Raw genomic sequence first — 19,534 nt, forward strand, 5'->3', positions numbered from 1 at the left:
AACCAGTACACTCAGTCCCTGTGTGTATCTGCTACTTCCCCTGTCATGTGTATGTCATTCTCTGGGCTGTAAGAGCAAAACACAGTAATTACACCAATTATAGAAAAGTTGATTACATGCTTCATTATTAATCTGATTGTCACAAGCTTATCATATGTCTAAGGCAAATGTCAATATCCCAAACATTATAGCAATATACGATTTTGGAGTAAATATCACAACAACTTCTCCTACTACTCCATATTTTTCTATATTCTCATCTGCGCAGGGTTGCAAGGACATCTGGAGCTACTCCCAGCTGACCTTTGTCTAAGGCCCTGAACAGGCTGCCACAAACAACCTCAAACACATACATTCACACCTACAATCACTTTAGAGTCACAAATCAACCTATTGCATGTCTATGGTCTGTGGAGGAAAGCTAGAGAACCCACAGAGAGAGAGCTCACACAGACACAGGGAGAACATGCAAACTCGGCACAGAGATGCTGCAGGCCTGAGGTTCAAACTCCTCGCTGTGAGACTGATTTATTGAGTTCTGCAGATAAACATTGCCGTAAGTTGTCTCCAGATGCCTTTTCACCTTTACCAGCAGGGTATGTGAGATTCCCACAATGCATCCACGGAAACAGTAGGAATCACCAGTGTTATATCGAGGACATGATCCCTCACTGGCTTCCCACACTGCCAATTTTGCTCTTATGGATGATGTAGTGTTGTGGGGGAATTAAAACCCAAGCATGGATATATAAAAAAAGAAAAGGATGGGCTATGGTGAGTCAGCCTTCAGCGTTATTCTGCCCCAGTGTTCAACTGCAATACTACAAGAAAAGCATTTCCCCGTAGAAGACTGTTATTATTGAGATACCTGTGAAACAAGGTCAATTATATTGCCCTCTATGTAATGTGTAATTACCAGCAGGTTCCTGCTCTTTGTACTGAGCACAACATCCTCCACTGTGTCAGAAGTACTCTATAGTACTAAGAGATCAACATTAATCCTCTGTATAGACTAAGCTGTGTTGTGTAAGTCTTAGGTGCTCATTTAACAAGCTAAACAGAGACTGGGTCAGGTTTCTCAGAATCATTTGGATTCACCAGGAGCTGTGGTTTACATGTGTTTGGTTTGGACAGGTAATTGCAGGGTATTCCAGAGAGAGTCCTTTAATGACCCTATTTCACCAACACTTTATTCTGCAAAACTCAGATTTTTTTTGTGTGGCTTAATTTATCCTTTGAAAGCTGAATTATCACATCGGTCTGTATTTGCTTTTTTTGGAGAGATTTGCCACAGTTGACAATGTTCCCAGGGTTAGACGCCTGCTGCTACTTCTGTCTGTGTGTGTCACTGCTAACTCGACTGTTCTCCTCTGGGGCAGCACTGACTGACATGTGCTACCTCTGCGACACCAGCTGCTTCCTTTCACCTCCTAGCAATGAGCTTCACAGGGACATGTGTGAGAGTCAACACTAACATCCCTGATCCTGGCAGTAGGGTTATGTCTGTTTGTGGCTGTTCAGATAAGCCTCATTAAAGGGTGAAGTGGAAGTTGGCTTCAGAGAGTTACATGGTTCCCTCCTTTCTGCAACCTCCTAATAATGATGTTTAAATGTGAAGTATGACCGAGTTTCTACAGCTTCAACCAATCTACAAGCAGTTTGGACAGTTTACCAGCAGCTTAATCCGTCCATATGAAGGCACAGACATACTTTCCATGTCCATGTCTGTGTCCATGTCCGTGCTGACAGCTGCAGTATTTTTCCTCAGTCATACCGACGCACACAAGCTTCCATTCATACCACAACTTGGGTCCGTGTCAGTTTGGCATTTCCTGATCCACACTTCAGTCCAGTTGGAAGCAGCGATGCTCCAGCATTGTTGGTCTGGTTTATCATTGTTGTCTGGTTTAAAAATAATTTAGTAGAAGAGGAGAAAGGAAGGCAACAAAAAGAGACAAGAGTCCTAATGAGAATAGAAGAATAGAGCCAGGAGCTCAACACCGTTTGGTGTTGTATATTTTCAAAGAAGAATCTGAATCTCTTTATTCACCAAATGTTCACAGTACAGAGAAATGTGACCTGATGATAACAGCACAAGATCGACAGAAATAAGCAAAATACCCAATTAAAACAATACCAAGATCAGATTAGACTTATAAGTTATGATAATGGAAAAGTACAAAATAAAAATGGCAGTAATGCAGCATAGTGCAGATCAAGAGGTAAAATGATACTGTTCTCTACTGATCTCACACAATCTCACCTCAAAACACTGTGTTCTGTTGTCTGGAATACACTAGAAAAAGCATACAAACTTTCAAATGTTATTCCATTGGTTCAAAAATGCACTTTTCTTGCTTTGAGTGTGCAAATTGTCAAGAAAATTAAGTACGATGTTGGTCTATGTCATTTTCGTTTTACTGCTGTGCCCAGCTTTAGCTTTCAATCTTGCAATTTGGAAATTTCTGAAACATATCGTCTGCCTGGTGAGGTGCAAGGGGCACTGTAGTTCAGCTCTTCATACATTATAAGATTCCATTTATTTAACCAGAGATCCAGCACACAAAGCCTCTTTGTCACCACAGATTTCCACAAATTCAGTGTTACAGCCACTGTCTTAAGGACACGGGAGTGGGCACACTCTGCCTCTCTTTTGTCTGGCCCATTGACATGTAAATGTCCTCCTGCTATAAGGCATCAGCAGAGAGCAGTGAGAGAAAAAACCCCACTAAATTGAAATGTCAATAGTAATTTTTGGCATGCAAGGGACATCTGAGAGTCAAGGGCTGCCTCCCGGGAGAAATGTAAAAAGGAAGAGAGTGAGGGAAGTACTGAGAATGTGGAGGGAGGATGATGTGTGCATGAGAGAGAGTGAGAGAGCGATAGAGGGAGAGAGAGAGAGATGGTGAATTGGCGAGAGATGGGAGCTGTAATAGAGGGGGCAGACAAAGTGGAAGTCAGTGTGATGGAGGAGAGGAAGAAGGGGGAGTAATAGCAGTCAGAAGGTGAGCTGTCAGAGGAGAAGCAGGGCAGGGACATCCAAGGGGGAGGAAGGAGCGAAGAGATGCGGTTGGGGGGGGGGGGTTGAGAGAGGAAGAAAGATGGAGGGAGGACGGCCAAGCCCCCGGTCCTCCTCTGGGAATCTCTCCCCATCCTCCTCCTCCTCAACTGATGGACAGGCTGAAATACCACAGGAGCCACCTCCCGTAATGACTTGATGAATGAGCTTCTCCAACCAGCTCCCCCCCCCCCACCTCTCCCCAACCCCCACCCCGATACCACCTTCACACCTCCTCCTACCCCTCACATGTCGCCCCCTCACCATCCCCCATCATACACCAGACGAGCGGCAGCATCCGCATTTACACCACAACATATTTACATACAGTGCTCAGTGGGAAGTGTCGCACCTTTGCAGCAACGCTTCCATTTCTTTTCCAAACATGTCACTGATGCCGTGACCAAACTGTTGGTTTGATATTTTACATTTTTTGTAAATATTTAAATGAAATCACAGCTATTGAATGTCACTCAAACCAAACAGTGTTTGCTTTTGTCTGATTTGATTCCTCTTCTGATTCTACAGCAATAACACTGTGTGCTGTGCTGGGCAAAGTCATTAATAGTGGATTTTCTAATCAATAGCTCTGGCTCTGTCTTGTTTGTCAAATCAATGTTATGCTCTGATGTTGCCTTTATTTTATCTGAAATGTCCCCTGTCTCCCTCTGTGTCTCCTGCTGTACCTTTCTCCTCAGACAAAGCAAAGAGAAAATGTTTCTGAATCTCAATACTGTCATATTTTCTGAGCACACTGACATTAAAAAACAGCCATTTTAGAAAAATAGGCAGAAAAATGTCAGAATGTGAAATTATTCTGGCAATACTGAAAAGCACGAGGCATAATGTTCCTGTGCTAAAATAAAATAAGTGTATGGATAAATTCTGTGTAATTTTTCGGTAGCTTGAGCTTTACTTTCAGATAAGAAAAGTAGGAAATGTTTTAAAACTAAATATGGAAATAGAGCAAGTTGATTTTCCATAAGCAGTAAATAAAAATGTAAAGGGATAGTTTAACATTTTGGCAAATTGGCAAAACTGCTGATGCGCGTTGCCTTCAGGGACAGTTTTTCAGCAAGCAGTCTCCGAATTTACCTCTAAAACAACTCTGTCCGGTAACGTTCTGTTATTATCTCATAGCGTGGTGAATGTGCAGGTCACAACTTGTTCACCAGAGTGTTTTGGAGTTGTTGGATTGTGTATTTGATGAGTTTGATGAGGGAAACCAAGAAATCCCATTACCCTCCGTAGCGTAGCTCTGAGCAGCTCGCGGCTCTGCTCCGCCGTTCTAAAAACAGCTTGCACCGACAATTAAAGGTAACAAACCTACTGCTATGACTATAGGGATTATGGCAATGGGCCAATTTGCCAAAATGTTGAACTATCCCTTTAACATAGAAACACTAGTTCACAAAAAAACAGATCAAGGAGATTCAAATAATATCCTGAGATCTTTGCAACCGGACATTCCCAAACGCCAAATTAAAAAAAAAAAAAGACAAGACCAGAATCAGCTCTGACAGAAGCAAACACAAGCATGAGGTAGGTGATTGTGTAAAAAGAGAGAGTGAGCTGCTACTTAGTTGTAGATTGAAGTCCATGACACCTGTGGTTGTTTCTTGAGAGTTTTGCCAAGTTTCTGCAGCTCACGGTGATTTCTTATGGCTGCCATGTTCTTTTGGTGTTTTGAAGCATTGCAGTATGTTTTTTGTTTTTTTTTAAGTAAAAAGTGGAGGATGCAGTGATGAGACGAATCAAATTATCTCAACTATGCAGCAATCCCTCAGAGCTGCAGAACGTTTCTGCTATTTAAAGTGATTTCTATTTTTCAATGCGCTTCAATTTGCAGAGTTTGTTGACTGCAAATTCTTCTTTCTTAGTTGTTGATGGCAAAAAGAAACAGGACGTGCAGTTTAACTCCAGAGAATAAAGAGCGCACGGATTCATGATTAGCTGACTAGAAATAATCAGGGTTCATTCAGCGAGGCGAACAACAGCAGGTAGCTCCCTCTGAGGCATTTATCCAGATGCCCTCAAGCAAAATGCACACACACACACACACACACACACACACACACACACACACACACACACATTCACACTCACATGAACCATGGGGTTACCTATCTAATCCCAAAGGCTGCACCCTGAGGGAGGGCAGGGTAATCTCCGGGGCAGGCCACTTCAGGACAACACACACATTATCACGAAGTGGACTGCATTCACGTAGTGCAGCTGGTGCTCAGGGCAGGCTGGAAAAAGACTGGAGACGAGTCTGAGCAGGAGAAACGGAGGGAGCAGGAAGAAAAGAAAAGAAAAATGTGAGCAAACGCTGCAGAGAAATGTGCAGGCGGGGATGGAGGGAAGAGCTTTAGCAAGAGGGAATTACAGAAATAGATATGAATGAGGAGGAGAGGTGGGGAGGCAGAGGGAAGGTAGAGAAAAGGTGAAACGTACGAGTGTGAGTGAGAGGGGCTGTGCGAGTGTATGCACGGTGTTATCGCCCCGCTAAAGCAGATGTGCTTTATCTGCCAGGAAACAGGAGACCGCGTCTACAAAAGCCTCTTTTCACAGGTGAAGCTTCAGTCTTTACTTACAAGACTCTTACTGCCAGTTTGGCCTTTTTGAGATTGAACCTGAAACAGAGATTACACACACACACACACACACAGAAGTCAGCTGTAAGGCATGCCAGTGAAAGTGAGACTCTTCCACCTGACACACATCGTGTCCACTCAGGTTATTTTTGCACACCGTCCGTCCCCCCGGGCCGCTGTTGGCTGCAGCTGAAAGCAGACAGACACACTCTCAGTGATGCAAGACTGGAAATTTGTCATTTTAAAGCGTGGGTCAAACGGCCTCTCTGGCTATTGATTGGCTTGTCCTCCTCTATTACTCCTGTGTTATGTATTGCACCCTTTATCAGAGCCTCGACAGCCGCCAACACATTAAACTTGAGCAGCTTCGATCCGCCATAAAGTGCCACAGCATGTCGGCCCGTGTGGCTTGCCGGGGCGAGCCACCGATCAAGGACACGGCCGCAATGTTCTCAGCTGCTCTCTTTCCTGGAGTTACGACCCAAAATCACAGAGTTCGTGCCCGGGCTGAGAATGTACAGCTCCCATGTCTCCACGGAGCCTCACCCCATCACACAAGGTCACTCGCTCCTCTTCTCAAGAAAAACTGCCTGCATATGAGAGATGATGTGTTGCGCTGCTGTGTGGAGCAGCCACCGAAGTGTCACATCATGTCTTTACTCATGGTACAAAGGCTCATGCATGAATATGGCAGCAGATACAGAACATGGCAGGTTCTATCTCTGTGCCACACTCCACTGTGCATTTTGGGATAGTAAAAAAACAAAAAACAAACATCCATGACTGCAACATACACAACTGGTTTAGCAGCTATGGAGGGTTTGTGTCCTTGCTGCTGCACCGGTGACTCCTACTGGTTGGCTGCAGAGCCCAATGGGGGAATGGCACGAACCTCCAACACGTCATGCTCCCCCCTTTTTATCTTTCTGGTGAGAAGCAGAGGCTAGGGATGCTATATGTCATGGAGGTTGCCATGTCTGTATGCAGCTCTCTGCAGGACGACACAACAAGACAAGATTCAGAAGAGGCAGGAACTGCACTGCCGAGCTCAAAAAACAGAAAACAAACAGAAAAACATGCAGCATAAATAACCAGTGACTGCAAATACAAGCTGCTTCTTCTGCTCGGTGTCTGGACTCAGTGTTAGGCCACAGCCACCTGTTGTTTTCAAATGAAAACAGTCTCTGTTCAGATGAGTGTTTTAGCTCCGTATAAGAAACCATCTCCTCATCCTCAGATGATCACATCTGAAAACATACACATGCATGAGCAGGTGTAAATAGGAAGCAGATTGTCTACTCCACATTTGATTAGTTGCAAAAAATATCAAACATGAGAAACTGAGTTTAATTCCACAACTCGTTATCTATGTTGCTTTCACCACTTATAGGCAGAAAAGACCCAATTGGGAAGGAGGAACCACAAACATCTACGTCATTATTTCCAAAGGTCTCAGTTTTTACGCGTCCAGATGATAATAAAATCACAGAGTTTCCAACTAAAATGGAGCAAGCAGCATTTCTGTGGTGCTTGATGCTCGCAGTGCTTGGTGCCTGAAAACTCAAACAAAGTCATGTGGACAGGGAGGTGAAAGGAGGTAGCTAAAGAGGTGCTTTCTAAAATGAAAGTTTGTAGTAGCCTTAGCAATGGGGTAAGACATCCTTGCTTTGAAAGGAGCAGGTTGAGGTGGTTTTGGGATCTGTTGAGGAGGTCTCCTGGGGGCCTTCCGCTGGAGGTCTTCCAGGCACGTCCAACTGGTAGACAGCCTCAGGGTAAACCCAGAACTCGCTGAGATCATAGATGTAACCTGGCCTGGATGGGAGTAGGACCTCCCAGGAGGAGCTGGAAAAGAGGGCAGTCTGGACTTTCCCCTGCTGCCACGGCAACCTGATTTTGGACTAGAGGCAGAAAATGGATGGATGGAAGTGTAAGTAATCACAAACATTTTTTGTACAGATCTCTGGGTTTCTTGAAAGAATCATTGTGAGCATGCTAACTACTTAAAGTTCAACACAATAATGTTTGTTGAACAATCATTTAGATTTAGACGTTAATAAGTGAACACAACTAGCCTGTGCATTTTTAGCATTTCCTGCTAACACAAAAAAGTAGCTAAGTAACTAAGTTCATTTGGCTCATTCTAAGTACGCAAAATTGCATCTTGTATGACATACAGCCATAGTTCAACATGTGGTATGTAAAAAAAAATCAAAAATGTTTGCAGAGTTCTCCTCAAGTTGTATGAGCAGAGTGTCCATGTTTGTGTGGTGTGCAGCGCTTGAATCCCATCCAGACAGAAAACATCCACTTGTGATATAACTGGTTTTCATGAGAGAAATCTGATAAATTCACCAAACTGCATTGGTGCACTGCTTTTGTGACTGTGAGCAGATGGCCACAGCAACAGAGTTCACACGAGCAGATTAAACACAAACTTGAATGCCGTCCAGTGGAGACAGTTGCCAACCCTTCGCTCAGATCCCTCAGCTAAAAATTCCTTTATCTCACAGTAGGCGTTTAAAACCCTTGAGTTAAGCTCACCTCACACGCTGGCTCACAGAGTCGGCTGTGCTATACAGAATTTACATATCCACCAAAAGACTTTTATTATCATTATTATTTTTATTATTATTAAAGCGGTCATGACAATGAGCCGGCAATATGACAACAATTTCAGTTTGAATGGTTTAAAAAAAAAAAGAAAAGAAAAAAAGGTTTCTTCTGAAGTTCCTCTCTGGCTGCTTCATGTGCTAATGGGAATCATCACTTTGCACAGGGAGTTCATGTCCTCAAGGCTCAGTGTGAGCGGTTTATCAACACATTAATGTGACAATTGTCAGACTGTTGCAAAAGGTGAAAGGAATGGTTGTTGGGACCGGTGCATGTTTCAAGAGCCAGGTTGTTTTATTTCATACCAAGTTTACTTCACCCATGTCCTACATTTCCCTGTATGTCTTTGACTCTCGTGCAAATTTAGAATACTATATGGCTGTATTATGTTTATTGTCCCTATTTTTTCAAATGTATTTTTAACCATCATTTCAGTATATCAAATCATGTTAAATAGTATATTTTCATTATTATGCGTGAAAAGAGGACGATGTGAATCCAGTGGGGGTTTGAGTATCTGCCTAGTTTGAAACTCATGTGTGTATTGGTCGATTGGAACTGGGTGGTTGAGAGTGGTTTGAGTTGATTGTGTTTGTTGTCGTTTAGCTCTGTTCTGGGTTGCCACAGGAATCCAATATAACTGCTGTTTGAGTTGAAGCCTTGTGCATCTGCTGCTCCCAAACCCCAGCCCTGACCCTGACATCCCCTGCTCTATGTAAAATTCATAATAATAGTAATGAGTGCAACATCATCAGGAATTTTACCTTGAAAGAAATTGACTTTTTTCCTCTAACCTGATTAAGTGGTCCCCTCTCTTTTGCCACCAGTTGGACAGATTGTTTCATGCTGTATGGGCTTTGTTTGTTTCTAACCCATACAGTAATTTTATTTCCTCCATTTTCCTGTGAAAATTCTTGAGATCTCAAGATCATATCAGGAAATTATTGATCAGTGCACCAAACATCTCTTCAATCAAGGCCTGACAGACTGGAACATAGAAAATATACACAATTACACATTAGTGTTTCATCTGGGAAGAGGATAGGGAGGCTTTAGTGTGTCTGATGTCGTCATTAACTACATAACTGACCAGCTTCAGGCCCTGGGTGTCTCCATGGATACCAGTTGATGACTGAGAGATGCCAATCAGTATAGTGCGTAACGGGTGTCTCATGAATTATGTTGTTAATTATGTCAAAGTTTCTTTTCTGACAAAATATAAAAGTAAATAAGATAAATATATGACTGCTTAGAGCTTCCATACTCTCGCCAAAGTATCAAGGTGATAAAACTATGGTAAGTGTGGGTTTCGAGCTAAAAACTTTTAAGCGACAGAACATTGGGGTCAAAGTAGGCTATTTGTATTTGAAGATTATCCTGTGCTATTTATTGACTATATGATGGCAGGAGATGAGAGGAGGGGAGCACACAGACAGAGGAGGCTTCATGCTGAGCGATCAATAATTCTGCAGACTGGACTACACTCCCACCACAGCGGCATCCCCGACTGACCGACTGTGTCGTGTCGGAGCGTGTCCCAGTGTGCCACTGTTGACTGTCCAGACAGCACAGGGCCTGTTGCATAATGCATGACCGCTGACGACACGGCAGGCCGAGCCCTGCTGAATCAGCTGCAGAAAATGCCGCCACTGCTGCACTGAGAGAACGAGAGGGCCCACAGCGGCCGCCGAAGATAGGCAGCCCTGCACTGCCCCCCTGCCCCACCCCTGAGAAGAGCACTTGATCACCCTTGCGAGCACTCATGCAAAAGTAACCTTTTGCATGAGTGCACTCAATCTGCCACTCACTAGAGAGCCACCACAGACATGGGGCAGACAGGGGGCATTAGGTGGGATTATCACCCCCGCTGCCCTTTGTTGTTCTGATGTCCGTCACTCACCAACTCACCCCCCCTCCCCCTTCCCTCCCCTCCTCTGGCAGCCCCTTCCTCCCTCAGCTCCTCACCCGCCTGTCCTGCTCTGGCACTGCTACAGAGGCAGTGGCCCAGCTGAGACCAGAAAACCTCCCCTCAGTAGCCCACTTTCACAGCCACATTCAAACGCACTCTCACGCAAATTAAACCAAACAGACAAAGACACATCGACTGTACTAAATAATGGGGGTAATTTCTCTTTTTAATGAACGACATGATGAGGTGAACCTAGATTAAAGCCATTATTGTTAAATGATCTCCCTCATTAAATCAAAGATGTAATCACAGAGGTGAAATATTCAAATGTATTTCAGGCTGCAGTTTTGGTGAGATACTGAGTCTGTATGTTTCACTATATGGACATTTTCCTGTTTAAAAAGCTGATCGTTCTTGTTTCACAAAGTCAAAAACAACAATATTTCTAAATTTCTAAATATATCAGAGCACATTTCTCCTATCATTTAAAAAAAAACATTTTTTTTTGTTTAATTAGTTGCTGAAATCGGCAGACATCCTGATGTGCAATCAAATTTCTGTCATGTTACTTTCATAATCATGGCAGACATGACATCGGATCAATTGAGCATCAGCAGGAGGGTGATGTGCCCATCAAATTTCCTGAATCTTATTTTTCTTAGGAAATGTGGTTAAGATATCCTGCTGATTCAGAGACAAACCAGTAAAAGGGCAGAAAAATAACTATTAGTAGTATTACAGTGATACAACAAAACACTGAACCCTAAAATTTTACATTTATTGATTGCAAAAACAATGTCACTGTCCTCAAGTCCTCAAACTAAACCTTAAGGTGCTTTAAAGAGGAACTATGCAAGATTTTTACCTTAACTATGCTACATTTTTGCCTTAATTAAACAGCTTCGGAGTAATTGTGATGGTTAAATAAATTACATGTAACAGTTAGGGAGAATGGAGGCTCTCTGCCTTCCACATAGCATCTCTTGGCTGAAAACCAACCTCGCAAGATCAGTGCCACCGCCCCGCTGTCCCAGCTCTCGTCTCAGCCGCACTGTGACACAATCGCGCCCCCTAACCCATAATCTCTTGTTTATGACAGATAAGACTACACAAATATGCACAACGTAACACGTATATGATAAATAACGTCATCCATCACTCCATGGAACTCTTTGTCGCTGGCTTCATTGGAAACAAATGCACATGGCCGGGAGGAGGGTTAGCAAAACAGCAGAAAAGCGAGGAGCAATATGCAGCATAGTAAGTGTTAACATGATAAATATTTAACAGTTTACAAAAATAACAAAAAGAAACCATATTGGTAACCAAGAAAACTCATGAGAAGAAGAGGAGTCCCGCACACTATGTTTGCCTGATGAAAGACGTCCAGATTGAAACGTTGCAATACATTTTCTCTTGAAGCAAGTTACTCAGTGTGCGGGACTTTTTTTTTCTTTATTAGGACCCACCTATGGATCCCAGTCCAATGCACCTGATAAAATAGATGTGCGTAGATGCTCCCTCACTACGAACCAAGCAAACTCAAAAAAAAAAAATCAAATCAAAAATAATCCCTCTAAAATATTAAAGAAATAGTTTTTCAAGCATCTACATAATCAAAATGATTGTGGTCTGCTTACTTAACTAAGCAGTCAGATTGCTGTTTGGATTCTTAAACATATGACGTTCAGTGCTGATGGCAGTTTAGTAAAGTTAAAGGGACAACGAGGAGTTTCTAATCGGTTATAAAAAAGTCTCACGTTAATGTGGATGAATCTCCGCTACCCACACTTGTTAATGGGCCCATTTTCGATAAATATATCATTCTGTCTCTATCGTTATTTTGTTATTATTAGTGGTGGCGGAGATGCTGGTCGAGCCGACCAGCGTTTCTTTACTTTCAGTTTCGCAACGAGTCATGAGAATAACGTAGCTGAATCGCCGTTTATGGTCAGAACTACGACGGTATGTGAACCTCTTTGAACCTCTGACTTTAATTATTGATGAATGAAAACATGAGTCCGTCTTGCGCCGGTCAAAAGAATTTTACGGTGTGCACGGAGGCTCATAAATGTAGTGTGAAAACGCTGCGCTTTTCCAAAACTCCTCGTTGTCCCTTTAAGTTAAAAGCTCTATATCATATTATTTATTTATTTATTCATAATTTATCTAATTATGAAAAGTAATGCTTGTGTAACAAAGCTGGGTTGAAACTCACAAGTGAAAAGCAACTGTATGTAAATTCTTTGAATTGGTGGTTATTTTACTGATGATAACTCACTTAAGCACATACCAAAGTGGGAATTTGCAGCCTGTTACAATGAATACACACAATATCCTTTGCTTGTAATCACCTCCTTTGCAAATCTACAGGCATGGTTTTGATTTAACTGCAACACGCTTTCCTTGAGTGTTCCCTGGAGCTCTGTATTGCATGTCACTCCCTGACCCATCCTGTCCCACTGTACCCATCATTTAATAAAGCTGCTTGACTCTGTCCCTGAACTCAGGGAGCACAACAGGAAAACAAAGCTCATGTCTACCCTGAACTCTGACCGACACCTGGTGTCAGGCTTAAGTGTCTTGATTTTCAAGCTTCATTTATCCACTCTTGCCTTGTAAATCTTCTATTCCACACAGACATAACTGTCCATATTCACACTGATTTACCTCTGCGTGTGTCCGCAACCGTATTTTAAAATAGACTAATTTCAAACATTACACACCCTCACCCCCGCCAGCCCTCCATCAGTATTACCCTGCAGAGTGCTAAAGAGGTCAAGCAGGGTTTTAGTATGTGACCCTTGCTGTTATAGGCGGCGGTGTTCGGGGCTGACCTTTAACCCTGAATATTCCCTGGTCCACTGGTTCAAATGCAGACCGTGACCCTGCCGTTGAACTCCCAAAGCAGGGAGTGGCAGCGAGAGGAGGGGGGGGGCAGACTACAGTACATGTAGTACCTTCTGCTTCTGGGGAAGACTGGTTATGTCATGTAAGTCTGAAGGGAGTCAACTAATGATTGTAATTGTGTCCCAATTCTGTGTTTAATTAGAGGATGTGTTAAATATTTAGACTGTGTATATGACAGGATACCTGGGAGACCAAAGTGATGCAGATTTATGGCTCTGCTGCTGTCTAAAGGCATTTCACAGTCAGAATTTATGTATGCAGTACTAGGCCAAGAATGAAGTTTAATGCTTATGTTTCCTTTGTCTTTGACTCACCAACACAGGCTGAAGTCTCCTGCAACAGCTAACATGGGCAACTAAAGGTGCACTTCTCATGTGCCTTTTTTTTTTCTTTTTTAAATCTATCTATAAGCTTGTCTCACTATTTTCCCATATAGTAATTTTACCATTTTTATTTCAGTCCTGGCCTCCTCTTTGTGTCCCTCTCTGTGTTTGGTTCCATGTTGTGCTTGGCTTTGCACATTGTATGTTAGAGAGTAGTTCAGGTCCTGTCTGAGGATGTTTGATCCTCCCAGACCATATTCTTCTAACTAAACTTCCACCTTTTCCTGTTAAGTTTATTTATGTATTTGTTTCCTTTTTTTTCTTAAACAAGTCAGAATTGTAAGGACGAGGGACGTTGTATGTATGTAACATTAAAAAAACCCCACGATGTTTATGACCTCAGGACTGCTCTCCTCTTCTCTTTGATCTTATTCAATTTGTTTGAATTCAAGTTCAGTGATTACATAACCATGCTTATTAGGCGACAGGAATCTGTCAGTATAATTTTGGATAATTTGGCATTGAAAATTAATTAGTTGATCTATGGTGGCATAGAGACGTGCTGGGTGTTACACAGTGCACTGCAGAGAAGCATGAGGGAGGGGGAGGGGGGGGGGGGGGTGTAGTTTCTGGTACACAGCTCCACTGTGGCCACTTCAGATTTCCCACTTCATTTACAGCCAAAAGTTTTAGCAGCCATTGTGAAGTGGATTTTCCATTTCAGATGAGATAAGACAGGCTAAACCTCAGCGACTCACTCGTCCCAGGGAAACAGAAGTGCATATTTCTGGTTCAGTAGTTAGGAAGACTTTTCTGATGTGTGCTCTCCCGCCATCTCATATTCTCCTATAATTAAACAACAAAATAACTGGCTCACATTAAGGCGCGCATTCCTCCTTTGTTCAACGAAGCAACAGTCACAACAGACAGATCTGCAACGTTCAGTCCCACCGGCCACCGCATAATTTATTACCATAATTAACTTCTATCAGCTGGGGTCTTCTCACTTTCATATCTGCCAGTATCTCTGGAGAGTCTGAGCAAATCTGGCTGTGAGCACAGCAGGTTGCGCAGCATATTACTGACTTATTCATTCTCATTACAATAAAACAGCCCGGTGTCAGGTTCACATGTGTTTCCAAGTAATCGTGATCTTTCTTGAAAAACGTACCAGTCCCTTCAGTTTTTCTCTCACAGGGGGAAACAACAGTGCGGTTTGTCTTCTTAAAGCTGCACTCGGAAATATATTTATTTATCACCACCTCTTACTCTTACCTCTCTCAGCTACCAGCTGTAATAGGCAGATGTTCTCAGATCCTGATAAACCCACCTTACTGTACTCGTTCTGCCCAACAGCAGCAGCAGCTGCAGGGGGAGTAGGACGAGATAAAAGCAGAGCTAAAAGGAGGGTGGATATTACCTTCATTCATCAGGTGGACACAAACACCACTGCAACATGAGCCTCTGTGTGTAAATGGCCAAACAGCTTTGTCCCAGGTTATATCCCTCCTGTCTCCAAACTCAGTGTGTTAATGTAGAAAACGTGGTTTGGAATTTAAAGACAACTTCTTTGTTGAATAATATGATTGAGTTTTCACATTAAATGCCCTGATGTCTGCTATTTTAAATCTAAAATGAGAAAATCCTTCAAGGCGTTACTGAGATATAACCTCCACAAGATCAAAATTTTGCGAGACCACTATGTCCTTGACCTTTGACCTTTGACCACCAAAATCCAATCAGATTATAGCTACTTGGGCGATACACTAAAAATCTGTGAAAAATTGAACAAGGCATTAATGATGCGAAGCCTGCGGAGCTAGTTCAGGCAGACAACTCAAGCTGCCCCCATCCTGATCAGCTGATCAGTCACAGCCCTCCTCCTCCAAATAGGGCGGGTTATTTAAACCCCCCAGTTTACCTGCTCATCCCTGGCTATGCTGCTGCTGCTGCTGCTGCTATTTCCTGCTCTGCTGCCTTGCTGCTGCTTCTGCATACATCTCGCTGCTGCTGCTGTTGCCCGTGAGGTTTTGCAAACCCACCTCCTCCCCAGCATCCACCTGTGGGATCTGTCTCTATGCTTCATTCTGCTTCATTCCCTGTAATGTCTGGCAAACCAGATCATTCAGGGAACGAATAACTGAGACAGAGCCTGACGCCAAACCTGCTGCAGCCATGCTCTAGGATACCTATGCTGTGCTTCAGCTTGCAATGCTTTCAATCAATCCTGCTGCAGCCATGCTCAAGAATATGCTAACTATGCTGTGCTTCAGCTTGCATGCTTATACTCAATAAATTATTTGTTCTCATTTCAGAGTTGTCTGACTGAACTGAGATATTATGTCCACGAGAATAAGAAACCAGAAACAATATGCCTTCATCTCAGGCTGTCGCTGGCGTAGAGGCAGAAAAAGCGCAGTTTGTTTATATATGCGGTCGATCTTGAGTTACTGACACTTATAATATTAATCTAAAATGTAATCTGTTCTGGAGCTGAGAATAACTCAGTTCTATACCTACGTAAAAACAAATGTGTTCATTAAGAAGCAGGGAGAGTTTCCAAAGGCCAACATGTTGTTCATGCCCAACCAAAAACAGTACAAATACCCCCAATCGGAGTTGTGACATTTTCGCACAACATCAGCATTGTTAAGTTCCACAAAGGATTTAATGAGAGCAAAGTCCGTTCACACAGCTCCCACTCTATCAGCACTGAAACACACATCCTCTACATGTTTTCACTGGACGGCCCCTGTTTCCTTAATCACCTGTTTTAAACGCCCCCAGTGGCTGCTGGGTGAGTGTATGGACTCAAACCAAAGTTTTAGGCCTATAATATGTTGATAACAATGTGCAATCCAATGTGCAAATCTCTTTCCTTTTTGGGAAAATACTTCTAATACCTTACTCCCATGTCTCATGCAAACCATAGTAAACTTGACCTTTAGTCCTGCTCACTGTTATGACTTCCTCCTGACAGCTCAATTACTTCTGCTTGGAGTTCTCTCTCTCTCTCTCTCTCTCTCTCTCTCTCTCTCTCTCTCTCTCTCTCTCTCTCTCTCACACACACACACACACACGCGCGCACGCGCACACACACACACACACACACACACACACACACACACAAGCAACACTGATTTGGCACATGCACTCTAGTAAGCTGAATGCAATGTTTTGCATATATATTTTGATTGAAAGTTTAATAGAAATAAACGTTAAAAAATATATATTTATGCAAAGATCCAGATTTGAATAATCACAGTGGCTCAGCAAAATATTTGGCAACTTAAAAAACAAACAAACAAAACATCACTGGCATCACTGTGTTATGTAATTACAGTAAAGTCTTGGTATCTTTATCAATATTTTAGAGGAATCTATTCCAGTTTTAATCAAATAAAAAGCTAAGAATACAAACACAAGCTGTCGTTACCTGCCTCTCAGGTGGGAGTGCATGTAACTGACTGTGAGCTGAAGTGCAGAAACTAAACATACATACAGGTAAACTAAGGGAAGGATGATCCACAAAGATGGCTGACAGTAGTCAGATGGATGTTGTCATATTGTGGGGACAGGAGACCATCTTAACTTCATGAATTTGTTTATTTAATGTTTATTGAGATTAAATCTCAACCTCACACATAAATTATGCAAACATCTCACCTCCTTCCATCTTTTTCATTATTTTTGCATGTTACTGTAACTACAAGTAAAAAATGTACTCTCGTAGCCTAAATGTTATTGTCATGTATGATATAATAATGAGGTTTTAGAGGCTTAAAACTAGGTGATAGCAAAGTGCTGCAGAGAAAGAGACTTTATTCACTCATTACACAATAATAACAAACTTAGCTTGTAGCACATTACTGCCTGTTTAAGACCATACAAAAAACAAAACCCACCGACATGGAGAGCACAGCAGATGAACTTCCTTGCAGCCTTATCAATTGAACAGTGGCGCCATCTACTGCTTTTTTCCTGGATGTACAAGGTTTGGCTAAGAAGTTCTCAAGTTCATTATTGTGCCATATCATCCGGGTTATGTTTGGACATCTTGGACAAGTCCTCTTAAACAACATATTGGGAATTTAAATCATATTGGAAATAATATATAAACAAACTCTTTGAATGAGGGCACCACTTATTTGAACCTTACATAAGAAATAATTTTATAAACCACAAAAAACCTCTTTGACTTTCTGGTTTAGAAATTTTAAAAGTAGGCTGTTACTTCAAATGGAGTTGGATTCTGATCTCATAGTAGGCTATCTATTTATTTTGTATGAAGACGTATAGGAGTGAATTTTATTGTGGGAGGTGAGAGTTTCAGACAGCCTTCAGAGGGCTGCCTGAAAAACTCTAAATAAAAAAACTGTTCTAGCCAAACAACTAGACTATTTGAGTTCATATGGCTGCTGAATTTGATTATCTGTAAATGAGAATGTGTAAACTGTTATTGAAAATGTCCAGTTGTGTTGAGTCAAGCAGATGCTGCTGATGCTCTCCACTTCATGTTTCCATGTTTGTTTTGAGTTCATGCACGGGTCACAGCCTCTGCACTAACAGCTCCATGGTGACAGTCACTTAAGCTGCATTATTTCTGAGGCTGTGGTCCATGTTTACCCCCACAACACTTATTGCAGCAAATGAAGAAACAACTCTTCTCCTGTGATTTGATCTGGAGAAGCAGAGATTAATATAAATAAGTTCTGTGAAAAATTTGAGCAGACAACACTTGAATATAATGTTTAATTCATCATAAATAAATAAAAAAGAACAGCAGCATTTATGGTTCTTTGCTGCGTTATCACCCACATTCATTGGAGACATTATTTGCTAACACCTCTGTCTACCTTGGAGGCTGTCCATTTAATTTTGCACACTATTCAGGATAAAGGTCTTCCTTGTGCTTTTCATGTTTTATTCATTTCAATCTTTCAATCTAAGTTAAATGTGACACAAGGATTTTGATTTGAAATTTCAAAGGAAATAAAGAGCCATGGTTTCTTTGACCAGTTAGTGAATATTGTGCACTTTTTTGTTTGAGTGTCTTGCTCTCATGTCACACCAAGGTTTCCTGCTGCACTAAAAGCTTTAGTGCTGTACTTTGCTGCAGTTTCTTAGCATCTGGTAAATTCGTAAATGTAAATATCAACCATTAGACCAGGGCTGAGGATATTCCAGCAAAACAATTTTCAATTGTCAACTCAAACATGGGGCCAGTTTTCATCTTCTGAAACAAGATTTTATGTTTTCATCCATTGTCATGTTTCAGGCTCAGTTAGCTGTGTACAGATAACCTGTGTGTGGTGGAGGGTTTAATTAAATATCCACTAATAGACTAATACACTAATAGACAAATAGACACATCACTTATTTTGCCTCTATCTGCTGAGTCTGAGTATGGATCTCTGCTGCAGAATAAGTGTAGTCTCCATCTGTTACTGGTAGCCTATGCACTACGCTGACGAATTAACTCTAATATCTGAGTTTCAATACAACAGACTGAGCTGTCATTGTGTGGGGTGTCTTCTGCAAAGGAAGTTGTGATTTTCCAAACAGAAACTATGGCTGGTTTTCACTTAGGATATCAAAGGAACTCTTCACAGTGCATTTTAATTTTACAGAGGCCTTTATTCAGAGAACTGTTTAAAGATAGTTTAAAATCCCACATGCCCCAGATCAATTTATAACAAGCATTACATTCCTCATTCTGTTTACTTAATATAGATGTGTGGAGTTTTTTCCCCTGAACCAAAGCAACCGTTGATTTTCTGTGCATTTCCATTGAAACTCTTGTTTTTCTTCAACGATGCTTTAAAAAAATAATTTTCACCGATGAATAATGCAGGAAGAGGCCTGTAGGTGGGAGTAAAACAAAAGCCCAATGACAATCACCGTTGCATTTCAAAGGAAGGAAAGTGTAAAGGGGAAAAAAAGAATCAAGGTAATGAAAATTACTACAAGAACATTTCCTGTTTAACGCCTTGGCCTTCAAAATAAAATGTCAACGTTTAAAAGGTGAACAGCTGGAGAACACCACACAAACTATAGCATATGAGAACAAACACGTATTCAATCTACACGTTGACCATCTCATTTTAAAACCAATTTAATTAATCCA

This window comes from Trachurus japonicus, chromosome 3 (genome assembly GCF_045865225.1).
Source record: "Trachurus japonicus isolate A0001 chromosome 3, Traja_1.0".
Lineage (NCBI taxonomy): Eukaryota > Metazoa > Chordata > Actinopteri > Carangiformes > Carangidae > Trachurus > Trachurus japonicus.